The sequence below is a fragment of the Pongo abelii genome, chromosome 15 (assembly GCF_028885655.2).
Source record: "Pongo abelii isolate AG06213 chromosome 15, NHGRI_mPonAbe1-v2.0_pri, whole genome shotgun sequence".
Lineage (NCBI taxonomy): Eukaryota > Metazoa > Chordata > Mammalia > Primates > Hominidae > Pongo > Pongo abelii.
In genome coordinates, this window is record NC_072000.2 from 43,741,777 (window position 1) to 43,762,109 (window position 20,333).

Consider the following 20,333-nt stretch of genomic DNA (forward strand, 5'->3'; position numbering starts at 1 on the left):
ACTATTAAGAGTGGAAACCTAGGAGAGGGATGATGAAAGAATTGTCCATACTCAGTTTTTTGGTGTTTCTCATCAGGAGCTGTCATCATCAGCGTCTTGCTCCACACATACCTTCGGCAGTATCTGTCATATACACAAATTTCTTGTTCAAATGGTGTTTGATGAATCAGAGAAAAAGCGTTATAATATCTGAGATTGTGCTGAGCAGAGAGGAGAGAATAAATATTTTGGGTCAAACAATGAATTTAGCAGGAGAGGAAATCAGAATTAGAGGTAACAGAATACAGGCAAAATTGGCAAATTCGGCAAAATTCTGCCTGAAGGATTTGCCTTTCCCCTAGACATGAGATAGAGGCTAGAGAAAATCATAAAGCAGATGATAGCTTCAGCTCACATCTGGATTATACTTGCTTTTGGCTCTCCACACAAAAGGCATTTCTTTCATATTCAGAAAGCTTACCAGCAATTTTAAATGTAGAAGGCCTTGTTTTAACTGTGCTGGTGGGGGCAGCTTGGCATTCCTGGGCTCCTTGAAGTTTGAGAATATAGTAAAGAATCTCTGAGATGTTCCAGTTATTTAAAAAGTCTAACAAAAATCTCATATTTATTCATGATAAGGTGACATGAACTAACTCATCTGTCAAATAACTCCTCCATAATAGAATTATATCCACTCAGTTGATAATTCTGTAATGGTATCTCATGCTGATCAGAAGCTCTGATAAGCAGTTAGGCGTCTTTGATGGAAGAAAGGAGAAAATTATTATTAAAAATTTCAGCTTCCGTTTCTGCTCCTTTCTCCTGCACTGAGATGAACTCTCTCATTCTGAAATTGTGTTCGTTGAGCAGCAGATGAGACTGCATAACTACAGTGAACATGGAGGCCTGTCGATTTCTAAAGCAAGTTCCCTCAAAGACATCCACTTCACTGTGAAATAAGTGGTCATGGCTCAGCTAGCTGTCTTGTAACTATAGACAGTAAAGCCCCGACAGAAGCATCTACAAATTTCTGGTGGTCGCTGCAGACACAGGACCCTTGGAGAGCTCTCACATCTCCTGGCATGGTTTGAAAAGGAAAGTGTGCGGCCGGGCGCGGTGGCTCATGCCTGTAATCCCAGCACTTTGGGAGGCCGAGGCGGGCGCACGGGGTCAGGAGATCGAGACTATCCTGGCTAACACGGTGAAACCCCGTCTCTACTAAAAATACAAAAAGTTAGCCCAAAAAGTTAGCCGGGCTAGGTGGCGGGCGCCTGTAGTCCCAGCTACGCGGGAGGCTGAGGCAGGAGAAATGCGTGAACTCCGGGGGGCGGAGCCTGAGTGAGCTGAGATCGGGCCACTGCACTCCAGCCTGGGCGACAGCGAGACTCCGTCTCAAAACAAACAAACAAACAAACAAACAAAAAAGGAAAGTGTGCTTTTCAGTAGGACCTGGGGTAGCCTGAGGTGTCTCCGGGTCTGTCATTGTCCAGTCACCAGCAAATAAGGCATGTAGCTGAAAGTCAGGATTGAGTCCATCCTGCAGCCCCCGGGAGAAATCTTAAACTAGAGATCTTGCCAAACCTCCTGGAGATTTGTGCCCGGGGGAATTTTGCATTGTGTTAATATATTGTCTTTGTGTCAGCCCCTGTGCCTTTTAAATTAATTTTCATCATTAGGAATTGTAGCCCAGAATCTTCCCTCTTGATTCTTTAAAAAATAAAAATTTTACCTAGCTACTTTAAACACCAAGAAAGAGCTAGAAGGAGTATGATTGGCCTAAGGAAGATATCTGGGTCCAATTTTCATCAACCAACTCTTATCGCACACCTACTATGTGCAGAAATGCAAGCAGGTGCACAGTGGTATTTCTTGAACTACTTTTGTCCTCTAACATGTGACCCTCTTTAGAATACACATTATGAACTTTTTGTCCCCATGTCTGACATAAAGTGTTCCCTGCAAGTGAAATGGATGAGGGGGTTTCCTTTTCTCTCTAGATATTTAGGGAATTAGACCTTGAAGGAAGAGAGGAGGCAAGTGTTGGATTACAGGACTTAGGGGAAGACATGACCTGTGGCTGGAGCCAACAAGTGAGATATTGAATCCGAGGAGATTCTCTTTGTGGGCAGAAAACTCATCAGCTCAACTGGACACTTTGTACAAGCTCAGAGAGTTCTTAGCAATGATTGCTGCCAAAATATATATACTCTTAACTGAATCAGAAATACAGTGCTAAATGAGTCACTTGTGAGGACTCTAATAAAGAATTACATTTCAATACTATTTTTTTTTCAGTTTCTATGATAATGTCTTTTGAAATATGTTCATGAAGTTCCTGGAATCCATGGTGAAAATTCATAAAAATGGTCCTTGAAATTAGCAAATTTGACTTCATCACTTATTAATTACAAATGTCTGCTCTGACATCACTGGTGTTTTGGGGATCGTAATGTATTAAAGTTTTGTTTTAAATCATAAGGTGTTATAGAAATTCAGATCTTGCAGGTTACAAAGCAGTGGTTAAAGACCTGGTCCTTGAAGCCAGATCCTAGATTTGAGTTCTTTTTCTGCCACACATTTTAATTGCACAGCCACGGGGTTGCCTCTTGACCTCTCTGAGGCCCAGGATTTCATTGCCTGACACCTACTAAGTGCTCGACAGATACTATTTTTATTTTTACTATATGGCATCTGATTTTAAGGCAAATCTGTTCCGTAAAATCATAAAAATAATCCTCTACTGTCAATCTTTTTTTGGCAAGCATTAAGGGTAAGTGGTCTTGGGGATGTATTGTCAGTTGAAGAATGACATAATTTATTATTATTTTTAATCTTATAAAGAAGAAGAGAGCGTCTCCTATATTGGAAAAATGTTACATTTTTTCTCTAAGGAGTAAAACAAAATTTTATAGTAGTATGTAAACTGTTAAAGAAACAACAAAAAACCCCCAAACCACATGCATTAGACTGTTTTTGGTATTTAGTGACCTTAGGGAGGAAAGAGTTTAGAGTAACAACCAAGTTATTATAATTTCCATCAAAAATAAAATACTGAAGCAAGATAAATCTGACACGTGCTAGCTGTAGTGTCCAGAACAAGCACTATTCCTTATATAACCAACTGTGGCAAGTAGTGGCTGCGGTAAAGACAGTGGTCTGTGTACAGGATAACATTTCAACTACCTAGTTTTATAAAACTGCTGAAGAGCAAAAATGCAACTGGGTTTGGGGAAAGGTCTTGAATACGTGGAAGGTTGGGGGAGCAGGATCTTGTTTGACCAACAGGACATATTATTGAAGATAATTATTGAGGTTGCCATAAGAATTTACATCAATGTGTAATAAGAAATAATGTGAAGCAAATTTAGGAATCTTAAAAAGATGTGAAATAATGATGGGCTTATGTTTTATGACTCTTTAGTATGGGAGGCATTAGGGAAAAACTATTAAATTATTAGTCAGCAACTCTCCCAAGTACAGCAGAGTGTTTTTAAGGCACAGTGCCAATTCCTAGTAGATTTGATAAAAGTTTTCTGATTTTTATAAAAGAAAATCTTTCCAATGTTACAAAAGATGAATTTTACTATATTAAAGAATGAAATGATAAAGTTCTAGCCAGTTTGAGAGTGGCAATGGAAGAAAACGCTACATTTGATGTTAAGAGATACCATCCTTTTAAAATACAAGTACCTGTTTTGTTTCTTTAGTCTCCCTCATTTCTTCCTCTTTGATCTGCCTCTTAAAGGAGAATTATTCCAACTTTTTCTTCTAAGCCTCTCCATCTTCCTCCTTTCCTTCTTTTTTTTTTCTCCAATAATTATCTTGGCTTTGAACATTGAGTTTGTGCTATATATATTCAAGTCACCACTGGGTATACCAAATTAATAAGTCATGATCTCTGCCCTAGTTTTGGTGTGTTGGGGAAAGAAAGGCAATAAAACTTGTAAAATGTGATAAAGTCTTTACAGTGATTAGGAAAATGTGTTCTAGAAGCACAAAAGAGGTGACATCTGAAGTTTCATGAAGGCTAAGTGAGTTAGTGGGGAGGAGGCATTTCAGGAAGGAAAAACTGCAAGGACTCAGGCACAGGGCACAGAAATGGATGGTATCTTGGGAGACCTGTTAGTCATTTTGTGTGTTTGGAATGTCGAGTGTATGTTGGAGTGTGCAGCAGCTGAGGTTGGATAAGTGGGGGGAGCTAATGATTTTATACTTTATCCTGCGGGTAGTGGAGAGTGACAAGAGGTTTTTAAGCACTCAGTGGTCTACCTAATTTCTTTTCATGGCTTTAACCAGCGTCCTTAAGTTAATTATTCCCAAATCCGTACCTGCAGTTCTGACTTTGTTCCTAAGTATCATAATTGTATTTTAAAGTGCTAACTTACTACTGAACATATTATCCTGCTGTTACTCAAGCAAGTTGAATTCAGACAAACTTACTTTGTTCCTTTACATTGTTCCTCCACTTGGGCTCTTTTCTTTGTTTCATAATGGCAACATTTCTCCAAATCGACTGGGCTGAACCTCTTAGTGCCATCTTCAGCTTCCTTCTTTATTTGTTTCCTCATAGTATTTTGTTTACCAGAACCCACCACTTTTGCTCCCAAGCACTTCATGGCCATTTCCCTATTTCTTTTTCTACTGCCAATGCCATATGGCGTAAACTCCTATTCTTTTTCATCTGTACTTTTCAATGGCCTTTTAATATCCTACTTATTTTCTCTTTTACTTCTAATCCAGTGTGCATACTTGGACCATAATTTTCTTCCTAAAATATGGATTTCCTGACATAATTTCTAATCTTCTCCACTTTTCCTTACTTTTGCAATCTCCCTCCTAATAATATTGCTTGTCAGAAATCATCATTCTTTGTAACACCATAATGCTTTTAAAAAATATTTTGATAATGTCACAACTTGCCTTATATTAAAATAAACTTTATTTTTAAAATACTTACACATTTTTAGAAGACAGAGTATATTAGTTACCTATTGCTGTATAACAAATTACTCCAACATTTAGCAGCTTAAAATAATGCACATTCATTATTTCACAGTGTCATTGAGTCAGAGGTCCATGGTGCATCTTAACTGTGCTCTCTGGCTTAGAATCCCTCACAAGGCTGCTATCAAGATGTCAGTTGAGGGTATGGTCATGATAAGGTTCAACTGGGGTAGGATCGGCTTTTCAGCTCACTCGGTGGTTGTGGCAAGGTTTAGTTTCTTCCCAGTTATTGGACAGAGGGTGTCAGTTTCTCACTGGTTGTTGGCCAAAGGCTTCCCTCAGTTACCTACCATACATATGTGTTTCTTTGTGGGACAGCTTACAACGTGAGAGCCTACTTCATCAAGTAGAGAGTAGTGAGAGACAAAAGTCGCAGTCTTTTATAACCTAATTTTGGAAATGACATCCCATCACTTTGCTATATTCTATTTGTTAAAAGCATGTCACTACGTCCAGCCCACATTCAAGGAGAGTAAATAATTATACAAGGGAATGAGTAGCAGGCAGCTGACTATCACACAGAGCATCTATAATTTTACTCCCGACCTCTGTGACTAATGCCTTCTGCAACAGGTGTTTAATACTTTTTACTGATTGTATTGAAAGATATTGTTGCTTTTTGTAACTAAGATTTATGCTAGTGTTAATTTTAACATCTACATTTGGTTAAAATTAGTTGACCTCTTTGAATTTTTTTGTGTAATATAAAAAGAGAAAAAAATGAAAAGGTACTAAATAGTCAGTTGGGTCATTTGGGGGTTCAGTGCATGAATGCCACTCAGTCATTTGGCAAAAAAAATGACAACATACTGGAGAGGGAGGAAGAGAGTAATGTGATGGAAATTATCCCCAATACCATTTTTTTTTTCCTGAATTTCACTTGACATCAACAACAAAAATATATACTAAAATTCAGTTCTAGGTAATTTCTAAATTTGTTAATAGTTTAGATTTCTTAATTTTCTCCAGTTAGATGTTTATGTAAACACTTTAGAATTTAAGGCAGTTGCCAAGTTGGAAGTGACTTTCTGTGTAAAGATATATAAATTTGAAGTAATGATGGTTTTAAAATTTAATTGTTTATAAACGTAAAAAACTCAGAAAAATATACTTTTCCTACATTAGTTTTAAGTAGCTTTTTATATCATCTTTATGAGCAAAAGAATATTTTGATAGGTATTAAGACCTAAGTTTCAGGGACCATTAGTGTGTTATAGCTGTTTTATTTTTAAATTCAGAAATATTACACTTTGACTCTAATAAATTATTTTTATATGCCTTTTCAAAGTTATAAACAGATTAAAAGAACATATTGTAAAAAGAGAAAAGTTCTATTAGAAATATTCCTGGTTTAGCTTAAGATTTTATTCATTACTTGGGTCAAAATAACCTCAGGTTTATCTTTTTTATGTGTGTGTTATCTATTTTTGAGATGTTTGAGATAGAATAAAGCTCAAGTTTCCAGGAGCAGCCAAATAATTGTACTTTGAATTTTTAAAATCATTTCTTTTTAGATGACAATAATGAAGCTTTTGCATTTGAGCCTGGCAACATGTGCATTTGAAAGTTTGCTAAATGAATATAGTTGTGAATTAAACAACAAGAAAAATATTATTCTTTTAAAAACATTATTGAAACCATTACATGTGAATTATAAAGTTTTTTTTCAGGCAACACATTAATTAATCAACTTTTTTCAGATCCTTATACATTTATTCAGATATTTCCTTTCATAAACTTGTCTCATCTTCAGGTGTGATTTTTAATGAATATTTTCAATTCTGCTAAAGACTACATTATTAAGTTCTATAACCAGGCCTAGTTATATATTTAAACTTTATACCCTTTTCTCAAGTCAAGGCCATTTGGAATTTAAGAATTTGAAAGGTCATGTAAAAATGAATTTAAAATTTAGTTTAGGTAATTTCAGTTTTACCACATTTCCAACTGTTATAGTCTCCATAGTGAGAGATCAAGCACAATGTCATATATGAACTAAATTTATTGTGTTTTTCAGGAAAGTGAAACCTTTTCTAAATATTAATAATGGTTTATGTGATGGTTAATGTGAGTGTCAACTTGATTGGATTTAAAGATGTAAAGTATTGTTCCTGGGTGTGTCAGTGAGGGTTTTGCTGAAAAAGATCAATATTTGAGTCAGTGGACTGGGAGAGGCAGACCCATTCTCAAACTGGGTGGGCACCATCTAGTCAGCTGCCAGCATGGCTAGGATAAAAGCAGGCAAAGGAACGTGGAAGGACTAGACTGTCTATATACATAATACCTTTGACCATATATGGAGAACCAAAAAATATGATTAAGTTGGTTGATTGTTGCTAAGTTTAGTGGACAAAGTGATGAAAGAAAACAATAAACTCAGGGATTCTAACTCATGGCTCCAGAAGACATACCTTTCACCAAAACTTTGCAAAATAGATTTGTGAGGGCAGCACCTGCATCCCTGAAGATCTCTGTGATTTCTCTTCTCTGTATGCCAGATCTTACAGTGGGACTTGCAGTTACTCAACTACAAAATTTAAATGCAATGGGAATAATTGGATTCTGAGATGGCAGGGGCCAAGTGGTGGCACTCAACTGCCAATGGCAAGGTGGGTATAGTTACTGTAATGGACAGCAGAGGCAAAGCAAGCAGTCAGAATAGTCTGACTTGTGTAAGCTCTGGCATTGGCTAATTAATCATGGTGTTCCTAGAAGTGAAATTTATAGGAAGCCTACTGCATTCTTAATTTATATAAGCAGAAAACTTCCAGGTTGAGTGGACAAAAGACTAATTAAAATCATGAAAACAGAGAATCACAGTCCCTCAATCAAATTCCAGACTTGAGCCAGTTTACAGACCCAGAACCCCATGAAGGAAGGCCTTGAGGAAGGACCCCACTACACTACACTACAAACAATTTATGTTGTTAATCTTTTGCCCATCCTTTCCCAAGGAGACTGCTGCCCTTTTACCAGGGTAACTGTGTATTGGGGAAAGGGAAATAATCAGACCTTTTATGGACTACTGGACACTGGCTCTGAGCTGACGTTAATTCCCGGGGATCTAAAATGTCATTGTGGTCCTCCAGTTAAAGTATGGGCTTATGGAGGTTAGGTATTAATGGAGTTTTAGCTCAGGCTTAATTTACAGTGGCTCCATTGGGTCCCCGGACTCATCCTGTGATCATTTCCCCAGTGCCAGAATGCATAATTGGCATAGACTTACTTAAGAGCTGGCAGAATCCCCACACTGGTTTCCTGACTGGTAGGGTGAGGGCTATTATGGTGGGGAAGGCTAAATGGAAGCTATTAGAGCTGCCTCTACCTAGAAAAATAGTAAATCAAAAACAGTATTGCATCCCTGGAGGGATTGCAGAGATTAGTGCCACCACTGAGGACTTGAAAGATGCAGGGGTGATGATTCCCACTACATCCCCGTTCAACTCTCCCATTTGGCCTGTGTAGAAGACAGATGGATCTTGGAAAATGACAGTGGATTATCATAAGCTTAACCAAGTGGCGACTCCAATTGCAGCTGCTGTACCAGATGTGGTTTCATTGCTTGAGCAAATTAACACATCTCCAGGTACCTGGTATGCAGCCATAGATTTGGGAAATGTCTTTTTCTCCATTCCTGTCCATAAGGTCCACCAGAAGAAATCTGCCTTCAGCTGGCAAGGCCAGCTTTACTGTCCTACCTCAGGGGTATATCAACTCTCCGGCTTTGTGTCATCATTTTGTTCGGAGACATCTTGATCGCTTTTCCCTTCCACAAGATATCACAGTGGTCCATTACATTGATGACATTATGCTGGTTGGATCCAGTGAGCAAGAAGTAGCAAACACACTGGTGAGACATTTGTATGTCAGAGGATGGGAAATAAATCTGACTAAAAATCAGGGACCCTCTATCTCAGTAAAATTTCTGGGGGTCCAGTGGTGTGGGGTCTGTCAAGATATTCTATCTAAGGTGAAAGATAAGTTGCTGCATTTGGTCCCTCCTATAACCAAGAAAGAGCCACAGTGCCTAGTAGACCTATTGGGATTTTGAAGGCAACACATTCCTCATTTGGGTGTGTTACTCCAGCTCATTTATCAAATGACCAGAAAGGCTGCCAGTTTTGAGTGGGGTCCAGAACAGAAGGCTCTGCAACAAGTCCAGGCTGCTGTGCAAGCTGCTCTGCCACTTGGGCCATACGACCCAGCAGTTCTAATGAGATTGAGGGGTCAGTGGCAGATAGGGATGTTGTTTGGAGCCTCTGGCAGGCGCCCATAGGTGAATCACAGCAGAGGTCTCTAAGATTTTGGAGCAAGGCCCTCCCATCTTCTTCAGATAACTACTCTCATTTTGTGAGACAGCTCTTAGCCTGTTACTGGGCTTTGGTAGAAACTGAATGTTTGACTGTGGATCATCAAGTCACCATGCGACCTGCACCACCTGTGATGAACTGGGTGCTTTCTGTCCCATTTAGCCATAAAGTGGGTTGTGCACAGCAGCATTCAATCATGAAATGAAAGTGGTATATATGTGATTGGGCTTGAGCAGGTCTTGAAGACACAAGTAAGTTACATGAGGAAGTGGCTTAAATGCCCATGGTCCCCATTCCTGCCACCCTGCCTTCTCTCCCCAAGCCTGCACTGATGGCCTCATGGGGAGTTCCCTATGATCAGTTGACAGAGGAAGAGAAGACAAGGACCTGGTTCACAGATGGTTCTGCACAATATGCAGGCACCACATGAAAGTGGACAGCTGCACCACTACAGCCCCTTTCTAGGACATCCCTGAAGGACAGTGGCAAAGGGAAATCTTCCCAGTTGGCAGAAGTTGAGCAGTGTACCTCATTGTGCACTTTAGTTGGAAGGAAAAATAGCCAGATGTGTGATTATATACTGGTTAATGGGCTATAGCCAGTGGTTTGGCTAGATGGTCAGGGACTTGGAAGAAGCATAATTAGAAAATTGGTAACAAAGAAATTTGGGGAAGAAGTATGTCGATGGACCTCTCTGAGTGGTAAAAAACTGTGAAGATATTTGTATCTGCTGTGAATTTTCACCAAAGGATGACCTCAGCAGAGGAGGATTTTAATAATTACGTGGATAGGATGACTCGTTTTGTGGACACCACTCAGCCTCTTTCCCCAGCCATCCCAGTCATCACCCAATGGGCCCATGAACAAAGTGGCCATGGTGGCACGGCTGCAGGTTACACATGGGCTCAGCAACATGGACTTCTACTCACTAAGGCTGACCTGCCTATGGCCACTGCTGAGTGCCCAATTTGCCAGCCCCAGATATCAATACTGAGTCCTTGATATGGCACCATTCCTCGGGGTGATCAGCCAGCCACCTGGTGGCAGGTTGATTATATTGGAACTCTTCTATCATAGAAAGGGCAGAAGTTTGTCCTCACAGGACTAGACACTTACTCCAGTTATGGGTTTGCCTATCCTGCGTGCAATGCTTCTGCCAAGACTACCATCCGTGCCCTCACGGAATGCCTTACCCACTGTCATGGTATTTCACATAGCATTGCCTCTGACCAAGGCACTCACTTTATAGCTACGGAAGTGTGGCACTGGGCTTGTATTCATGATTCTTACCATGTTCTCCATCATCCTGAAGCAGCTAGATTGATGGAACAGTGGAATGGTCTTTTGAAGTCACAATTACAATGCCAATTAGGTGAGAATACTTTGCACGGCTGGGGCAAAGTTCTCAGAAGGCTGCGTATGCTCTGAATCAGTGTCCAGTATATGATACGGTTTCTCCCATAGCCGGGATTCACGGGTCAAAGGATCAAGGGGTGGAAGTAGAAGTGGCATGACTCACCATCACCTCTAGTGACTCACTAGCAAAATTTTTGCTTCCTGTTCCCGCAACATTTTTTTGTGCCGGACTAGAGGTCTTAGTTCCAGAGGGAGAAGTGCTGCCCCAGGAGACACAACAATGATTCCATTAAACTGGAAGTTAGGATTGCCACCTGGTCATTTTTGGCTCCTTCTACCTCTAAGTCAGCAGGCTAAGAAAGGAGTTACAATGTTGGCTGGGTGATTGACCCAGACTATCAAGATGACATCAGTCTACTATGCCACAATGGAGGTAAGGAAGAGTATGTGTGGAATACAGGAGATCGCTTAGGGCATCTCTTAGTATTACCATCCCCTGTTTAAGGTTAATGGGAAACTAAAACAACCCCTCCAGGCAGGACTACAAATTGCCTAGACCCTTCAGGAATGAAGGTTTGGGTCACTCCACCAGGTAAAAAGCCACAACTTGCTGAAGTGCTTGCTGAAGGCAAAGGGAATACAGAATGGGTAGTAGAAGAAGGTAGTCATCAATACCAGCTATGACCACGTGACCAGTTGCTGAAACAAGGACTATAATTGTCATGAGTATTTCCTCCTTAGTTTGTTAAGAACATGTTTGTGCATGTATACACTTGTATGAAGAAAATATCTTCATTTTATTTTCTTTTTCCTTTATCATGTGACATAAGATTTATTGACTTCATATCAGCATTTGAATGTTGTTAACTTTATTTAATAGCAATTGGGTTGGGATTGGTGTGCTTCTAGTTGTACGAAAGATAGTTGTGTTATGTTAGGTGTAATTATGACCTTATTCTTTTATTTCTCTGAAGATCATATATGATTTCAGGAAATGTATTATGGGTTCAAGTTGACAAGGGGTGGACTTCTGATGATTAATATTGAGTGTCAACTTGATTGGATTTAAAGATGCAAAATATTCTTCTGGGTGTGTCTTTGAGGGTGTTGCCAAAGGAGAATAACATTTGAACCAGTGGATTGGGAGAGGCAGACCAATTCTCAAGTTGGGTGCACACCATCTAGTCAGCTGCCAACATGGCTAGGATAAAAGCAGGCAAAGGAGCATAGAAGGACTACACTGGCTGTGTCCTCCAGCCTACATCTTTCTCATGTGCTGCATCCTTCCTACTCTTGAACACTGGATTCCAAGTTCTTCAACTTTTCGTCTCTTGGACCTTCGACCACAGACTGAAGGCTGCACTTTTGGCTTCCCTACTTTTTAGGTTTTGTGACTCAGACTGGCTTGCTTGCTCCTCAGCTTGCAGACGACCTATTGTGGAACTTCACCTTGTGATCATGTGAGTCAATACTTCTTAATAAACTTCCCTTCGTATATACATCTATCCTATTAGTTCTGTCCCTCTAGAGAACCCTGACTAATATAGCTTTGTTACTAATTTGTTCAATACTGGCTTTAAGGATACCCTTTTATCATAGACTACGTTTTGATGAACAACAGAAAATAATATGATTACATACCTTTTTTATTTTATTACTCCAAAAATGAAGATCAATAAAATTATTAAAAAGAATATCCACAAGAATCCATGTTGATTTTCCCCAACTAAACTGATAGTACAATTTAGTTATTCAACTTGATGAAATTAGCTAAAATATAGTGAATGAAATGGGCACAAGCATCTGTAGGCATGATAGATATCATCCATGTGTGGAGAGGAAAATGTCTTAGGGGCCAGTGATGTAAGATGCCAAGCTGTTGAATATAGTCTTAGACATTTCTTTTCCCCGTGGCCTGTGCCCCAACATCCCCCTTGAAACAAAGAACTTAGCATGAAGCTGGAACATTCACTGGGCAATTTTTAATGCTTCACAAATAGATGATGTATTAGTCTGTTCTCACACCGCTAATAAATATATATCAGAGACTAAGTAATTTATAAAGGAAAAAGGTTTAATGACTCACAGTTCTATGTGGCTGGGGATGCCTTACAATCATGGCAGAAGGTGAAGGGGAAGCAAGACACGTCTTACATGGTGGCAGGCAAGAGAGCCTGTTCAGGGGAACTCCCATTTATAAAACTATCAGATCTTGTGAGACTTAATCACTACTATGAAAACAGTATAGGGGAAACTACCCCCATGATTCAATTATCTCCACCTGGCCCCACCCTTGACACATGGGAATTATTACAGTTCAAGGTGAGATTTGGATGGAGACACAGCTAAACCATGCTACATGATGTTACTGTTCATCAATGATCAGTACATATGCATGATGCTTTCTCTTATGTTATTTGTCCCTTGAATTAAGCATATAAACAGTAGCAGTTTCTTTGGGGAACCTTACTGACTACACTTTCAGTTTTTCATGACTTGGGTGTGAAACACAGATTCAAAGGTATAGATGCAGAAAGTCTTTCTTGTCTTGTTCTCTGATGCCACACTGGGAACACTAGACATGTACTCAGCCATTACTAAAATGGTATTTTGTTTTCTGTTTCAGGATTTTTCTCCTTGTACACAACTTTAAGATTGCATTGCTCATTCATTGCAGTGAGCTGTAAGACACAAACCTTCAATCTCTATGTGCCTCAAGTAAGCCTTAAAAGCAAAATATGTTCTGCATAAAGGAGGAAGAATAATGACTTGGAATCTGTGTAGTGCAGAAATAGGATAATGTTGAACCTGCTCCTCTCCTAGGCCTATAGTACTTTGGGTGCTGGAATTAGGTAGTCACTACCAAGGATTGCTGCAAAAGAAGCAGTGATATTGGGTGAATAAATATTTTGGTACAGAAATGCAAACAATAGGTGGTTCATCTCAAACAAAACCCATAGATCACCTGCCCAACTTCATTAGCTTGCTAGAAAGTTAGTTATAATTACAATTACAGTCTAAGACATATTTTCTAGTTATTAACATATTCCATACAATCTCAATAGCATTATTCCAAAAACCAAGATCATATCATTAATTTAAACCTATTCCATGCAGTGACTATTGAGAAAAAGTAAATAGTATCTTCTCTTAATGGATATATGTTCTTTTGTACCATAGATTATCTTTACAGTAGTAACCTGGCACTAATTTGACTTTCAAAATTGAACTGCTGCTGATAAATCTCTTAAAAAGTCTTTTTTATATGTAGTAAAATGTTTAAGAAACATTAAAAAAGTTAGAACAAAAAGATAAAATGAGAAACAGAATATGAAATAAATTAGTATAAGACCTTGGTATTATACCAAGGTTAGGAAGACAGTTCAGTAGAATTCAAATTATTATTTTATTGCTGTTCTTTACTTTGGGAAAGGTGTATGTATATGTAAGAAGTTGCATATATAGTGCCAAACAAATGTCTTCAAATTTAAGAACAATGCCCATGAAAGGAAAATCAACGTGACAAGAAAGAAAGAAATATTAATATTTATAACGCAAGAAACCTTAAAAGGAAGGGGTTATGACCTTGTATAAGAGTATATTTATAGGTAGATAGATACATATATTATAAATATATTGACATATGAACATACTTAACTACAACATAACTGATATTCTAAAAATAAAATATTGAATTGTGATTTTATGTATGTTTCTTTTTAGTAAACAAACGGGATTAAGGGAAATATAAAAATTAATGCAATGGAAAAAATATATTTGCCTGTGATAGTACTAAAATTTGTTACTGGATATTTCAATTAAACTTAAAAATGTAAAAAAGACAAAACAAGGAAGCAACAAAGAGATTTACAGCACAATGAAAAATGGCCACCAAGAGATCACATTTGTCTTCTCTTCAACTGGCTTGGTCTGACGGTACTTCAAAATTGTACTGGGGATACTGGAACCATTTTTATAAAGGTAAAAGTTGGGTAACTTGACATCCAAAAGGAAGTTAATATAATAATTGTTTTTACATGTGAATATATCCTCAGTTTCATCATATTTACTAAAGGAGAGAGAAAAACTTGACTTATAAATGTGGCTCCCCTTATTTAAAATTACTTAGCCTATGGAATAAATAAATTGTAGTGGACAGAATCTAAGGTTGCACTCATGGTCTGTGACTCCTGGTGTTCATGTCCTTACATGACTCTCTCCCCTAGAGCATGAGTGGGAAATATGACTTACTTCTAAGCTCTAGCATATGCAAAGGGGATGAGATGTATGTGATTATGTATATACATGGTTACACGATTATGTGACATAAGATGAAGTGCTGTCTTGCTGGAGTCTCTCACTCTCTTGTTGACTGTGAAGATGGAAGTTGTCATGTGATGGTCTGCCTATGTTGGGAGACCCGCAGAGGAAAGAACTGAGAGAGCCTGCAAGCTGATGGTGGCGTCTGTCCAACAGTCAGCAAGAAACAAAGCCGTCAGTCCTGCAGCTGCCATCTTCAACTATGCATTCCATTTAACATGAGTGGAACTGATATTTTTATAAAATAAAAACTGAAATACGTTTCTATATAAATCTCTTCTTATAAATAAAATGAAGTAGTGGAAGGATATTTGAAGGTAGTGGTGCAAAAAAGTGGTGCCAATACGAAAGGACAAACTGTAAGGGAACAGAAATCTCTTTCAGTGGATAAAAGAATAATACAATTATAAATGTGATCAATTAACAGATTAAGCTGATAATAGAATAGTACGCAAGAGGGTACTAACAGTAAAATTAGGATTGTACGCCATCATTACTTGGACCCAAACTAACTCCATCAGTGTGCTTCAGGATGAGAATTCTGCCATCTTCCATCTGCCTTGCTTATTTAGGAACCAATTTAACTCAGTCTAGTATTAGGCATTGGAGATTGAGGTTTGGAAATAAGTTGTTGGTGTTCTATAGCCAAGGGCTAAAGCTTCTGAAATTTTTTCAATGCCAGCAATGCTATTGCGTGGTTGGCTCTTTACATACTACCTGTGGAGACCAGTTTGCTTGACTTTATGGAGCCTGGGTCTGTGGAGTAACTGGGGCTTCATAACTCTATTCTGTCTCTAACACCTGCTTTTGAAGAGTGCAGAAAAGTGTATATTTCCCTGTTCTAAACTTCAGTTGGAAAACCAGTGTGCCTGTTTACTTTTCTCATTATTTCAACCCTTGCTAAGGGTTCCATGGCTGCTGATCACCCTGATTAATGCCATCCTATAACTGGAATGACTTTTTAATACCTATATAGAGTTGGTTTCTAGTACCCCTCCACCACCCTAGTTCTTCCTCAGCTTTATAGTAGCTTCTCCCCAGAAGTCTGCTTTCTCTCTCTTAGATCATGTTCCTTTTTCTTCCATATATCTTGTAGCCAGTGCATATGTTCTTTCTTCATCATGGAATTCAGTATGAGGGACACATCTTTTGGATCATCAAAATGCAATGAAGGACTTATAACAAATGTTTTATTTTATGGAGACTTTTTTTTGCCCCTTGGATTATGAATCCAATGATTGAAATGTGAAAATCAATGAACCTTGCACTTGAAATAATATATGCCTAATAACTTTCCCAAATAACAAATTTAAACTGGTTCCTCTGAAAGTATTCTTATACTATAGTATTTTCCTCTTAAAACCTTTAATAATTACACATAGCCTATTGCTGAAATAGGATGTAAACTTTCTATCTAATGTTTTGCTTCTGTTATTTTCTGGAATGCTCTTACCCCATTCTTATGGCTCCCCCAAAACATACACATATAGACTTTCTCCCTCTCTTCTGTTTCCTGAGGTGCCACCCATTCCTTAGGTCCTGTTTCATTTTCCAATTTCACCATGAAGCCTTTCCTGATTTACTTAAGTAAATATTCTGTTTTTCTTCCAGCCTTCATATCTTGCTTTATTCCTCTGTTATGGTATTTCTCTTAATCTTTCCTTGTATTTGTTGTTTCTTTTCTTCTTTATTAGATCATAGGCTATCTGAAGGCAGGGGTTGAGCTGTTATGATGTTTATGTTACTTAGGCTCTAGATCAATAATAGCTAGTTAGTCAATAGATGTGTATGGGGTTAAAACAAATTAACCCCCTTTAGCCATGGATGAGGCCCTGCCAACAATGAGCTAATGTTATCTTAAAAAGGAGATTTCCGTTACACTTGCTCATGAAAGACTCTTCTCTTGTACTGTATGTGACAAAATGAGAAGGTAAAGGTAAAATAGTGACTTTTCTATGAAGCTAAATTTATTCAAGTTTACAAAAAGCCTTTTATTTTGTGTTGCTGCTCTTTCGACTTGTTGAAAATTAACATTTCTCCTTTATTGTGGTGGGAAGTGCTTGATTGTTAGAAGAATGAAGCTTTAGAATCTCTGTGTTAGTCTCTAATTTTTTACTGGTCTGTGAAATCGGAAGTCTTGGGAACTGCTGATCTAGGGTGTTTGTACATTCCAATATAACCAAACAAAAGGGCTAAGGGATTCTGGTGTAACCATGTATGGAGAAAAGAACAATGGACTAAGATGTAGGAAAACTGGTGCCAGCCCTAACAGATCTCTTACAACTACTTATGTAACATTGGTCTTGGCTTTATGCAACTAAGATGAGTAAAACTGCCTCAGGTACCTCTTGAGGTAGATGTGAGACCCAAGTAAATAATCAGGTTGTGAAATGTTTTTGTTTCTATTATAGTTTAAAAGCAAGGGATTGTGTAGTGCTAGTTATTGGTAGTTTGTGTGTGTGTGTGTGTGTGTGTGTGTCTTTAGTTTCAACAGTATTTCCTTTAGAGCCCTTTATTCATAACCAGAAACAAGTCCATGATTTTCTATCCTTTGAATTACAAATTATTCCTCACCCTTCTAGTGACATTGATTTGCTTATATATCGTAAACTGTCCAGCAGGACTTTTATTGTCAGTTTGAAATGAAATAATAGCTTAAACATCAGAATGCCAGTGGTAGATATTTGTATAAGTGATTCTAGCTGAAATGATATACGGACACCATTTGTATTTTGGGAGGCTCTAGTCATGTAAGAAGTGAACTTTAAGTCTGAGGCATACTTATGCAGATATTCTATATGAAGGGTTATTTCTGCAATGCAAAATTGTCTTTCACTTTGCATGAACAAAACCAAGACAAATGGAACTGATTGCATTAATTCACTAAGTGACTACACATCTGCTGTGTGTAAAGATATGTTGCCAAAATATTGAATTGCAGGACTATTTGTAAAATCTGAGAGTAGAGTAGGGTTAGACCTAGAAGGGTAAAATTGGACACTATATTAGTCCAGTTTCATGCTGCTGGTAAAGACGTACCTGATACTGGGAAGTAAAAGAGGTTTGATGGACTTAACAGTTCCTCATGGCTGGGAGGCCTCACAATCATGGTTGAAGGCAAGGAGGAGGAAGTCACATCTTACATGGATGATGACAGGCAAAGAGAGAGAGCTTGTGCAGGAGAACTCCTCTTTATAAACCATCAGATTTCATAAGAATTACTCACTATCACAAGAACAGCAACGGAAAGACCTGCCCCCATGATTCAATTACCTCCCGCCAGGTCCCTCCCATAACAGATGGGAATTCAAGATGAGATTTGGGTGGGGACACAGCCAAACCATATCAGCCACTTATTCTTCTCTTGTGTGTCATCGTCATTAAAAAATGATATTACACAGGCCACACATAATACTTTAAAGTTGAGAAACTTTTGTCTTTTGCCCTGTCTTCCCTTAATGCCTTAATGTAGTTTCCTACAAGCAATAGGTATTTCCATTTTTTACCTCTCAGGCCCGGTGGCCTCTGCTACTCTCTGGCTTTGTACAGACTGCTAATGAGATACCACCACTGCCTTCCCTCCCAGGAAGTTAGTGTTACAGGCTCCTGAGTGAACCTTTTATCTTTTACTTCTTGTCTAACAAACCATACTTTTTGGGGCTGTTGATCTCAGGTAGATGTTGGGAATATAGCAGTAAAATAAATTCACACTGAGATGCCACTGCTAATAGCTGATAATGAGGTAGGCATCCCAGGTTTTATTTATAAGACTGAAAAATGGACTGGACAGTGTTGGACTCACAAGAAAGGGATTTAGATAGGGATCTTTCCTGAAGCCCTTGAAATTATCCCCTGGAGATCAACTTAATTTCACATATAATGGGACCTCCCTTTCTAAATTAAAATTTCAGTGGGTCACTGCATTATATTCAGAGATATTGTTCTGAATCAAAAGTAAATTTTGTCTGTAGAGAAGATTTTTAAACTGGAAGGTGAATGCAAATCCAATCTAATCCATCTGAAAAGGCCAAATGAGAGCTCTACCTGAGATTAAAAATGGTTGGCTCTGGTCCACTTAAAACAAGTAATAGAAGATCAGTAAATACAAAAATGGAATGAAGGACAGGAGAATCCATGGTTTTGGGTGTATGAAGTCCTTAATTATCACTTACCAAAGACATACTAAACACAGGGTGACACTAGGGTTTTATAAATGAAACACATGGTTCCTGAACTAAAGAAGCTCACTCTCTAGGGAGTAGATCAGCAAATAAAACATTATTTTATAAATATGTGATAAATGCTCTGTTAGAGGCAAGTCTGAGATATTTTGAGAGCTCAAAGTACCACCTAATGTAGACTGGGAATGGAAAGACATAGGGCAATATTTTAGAAAGCTTTTATTAGGTAAATTAATTGAGTTTGGAAGATTGAATAAAGATTAAAAAGAGGAATTTAAAAAAGACCACTCTTACTGTCTTGTTTTCTATCTTAATTTGAAAATCATTAACCCTGAATTAACTCATTTGTGTGTTTTTAAAGTATTTTCTAAGCTCACATGTATATTAAACGATAAAGGTTGGAAAAGCACCTACAGTAAAGGATAAAAAGCTTTTATGTTCCTTTTGAATGCCCAACTGTGTGTGCCTTTTGGTAATTATGGGCTCAGTTACCATGTGTATATTCCTACCAGTCCCACAAATGACGGTTAAAGGAGAAGAGCATAGTAAGTGCAGCCAGAGACTATTTAAAGTTGTTCAGCATTCATTAACTACAAAACCTCTAAATTAAAACAAGTGAGGTAAATTATGATTATGGATTCAAGACACAGGAATGGATGTGCAATACAAATCTATTGGGGGTTTTCATACTATGGTAATTTACCAGGGAGTTATAGAAACTCTAGGATAAAATAAATGTATCTCTGGATAATCTATTTTACTGACAAATTTGGGAATATAGTTAATGGTAAAACATAGAGATACACAGCAGTCCATGATGGATTGATACATGTCACACACACACACACACACACACACACACACACACACACACACACACACACACACGCCCTTCTTTGGTTTATTTGAGTAGAACAGTTTGAAAAAATGTAACAGACTAAAAAGACACAGAAGAAAATAGCAAAACTATCAGGTATTTTATAGTCTTTACTGAACTTCATTTTTCTTCATTGTATAAATATGTTCAAATATGCTATCAGATTCAGAGCACAATTCCTGACTCATAACTCATCTCTCACTCCTTATAATTGCTACACTTTAAAGGTCTTTTAGAAAAGAACATTTAACTTACTCCACTCAACTCTCTTTTGGCTGACATTTGCTTTCACTCCCTCTTTGTCAT

General features: G+C 38.1%; 2 long non-coding RNA genes across 2 annotated transcripts in view; both read left to right on the top strand.

Moving 5' to 3' along the window:
• The window catches only part of LOC129049888 (uncharacterized), a 602,992-nt gene that overhangs the window by 289,660 nt on the left and 292,999 nt on the right, over positions 1-20,333 (top strand). The gene's annotated exons all lie outside the window — the stretch shown is intronic.
• On the top strand, positions 6,737-20,012 carry LOC134760077 (uncharacterized). The gene is made up of 3 exons (XR_010136967.1): positions 6,737-11,241; positions 12,035-12,109; positions 13,276-20,012. It is a non-coding gene; the product is annotated as an uncharacterized LOC134760077 (long non-coding RNA).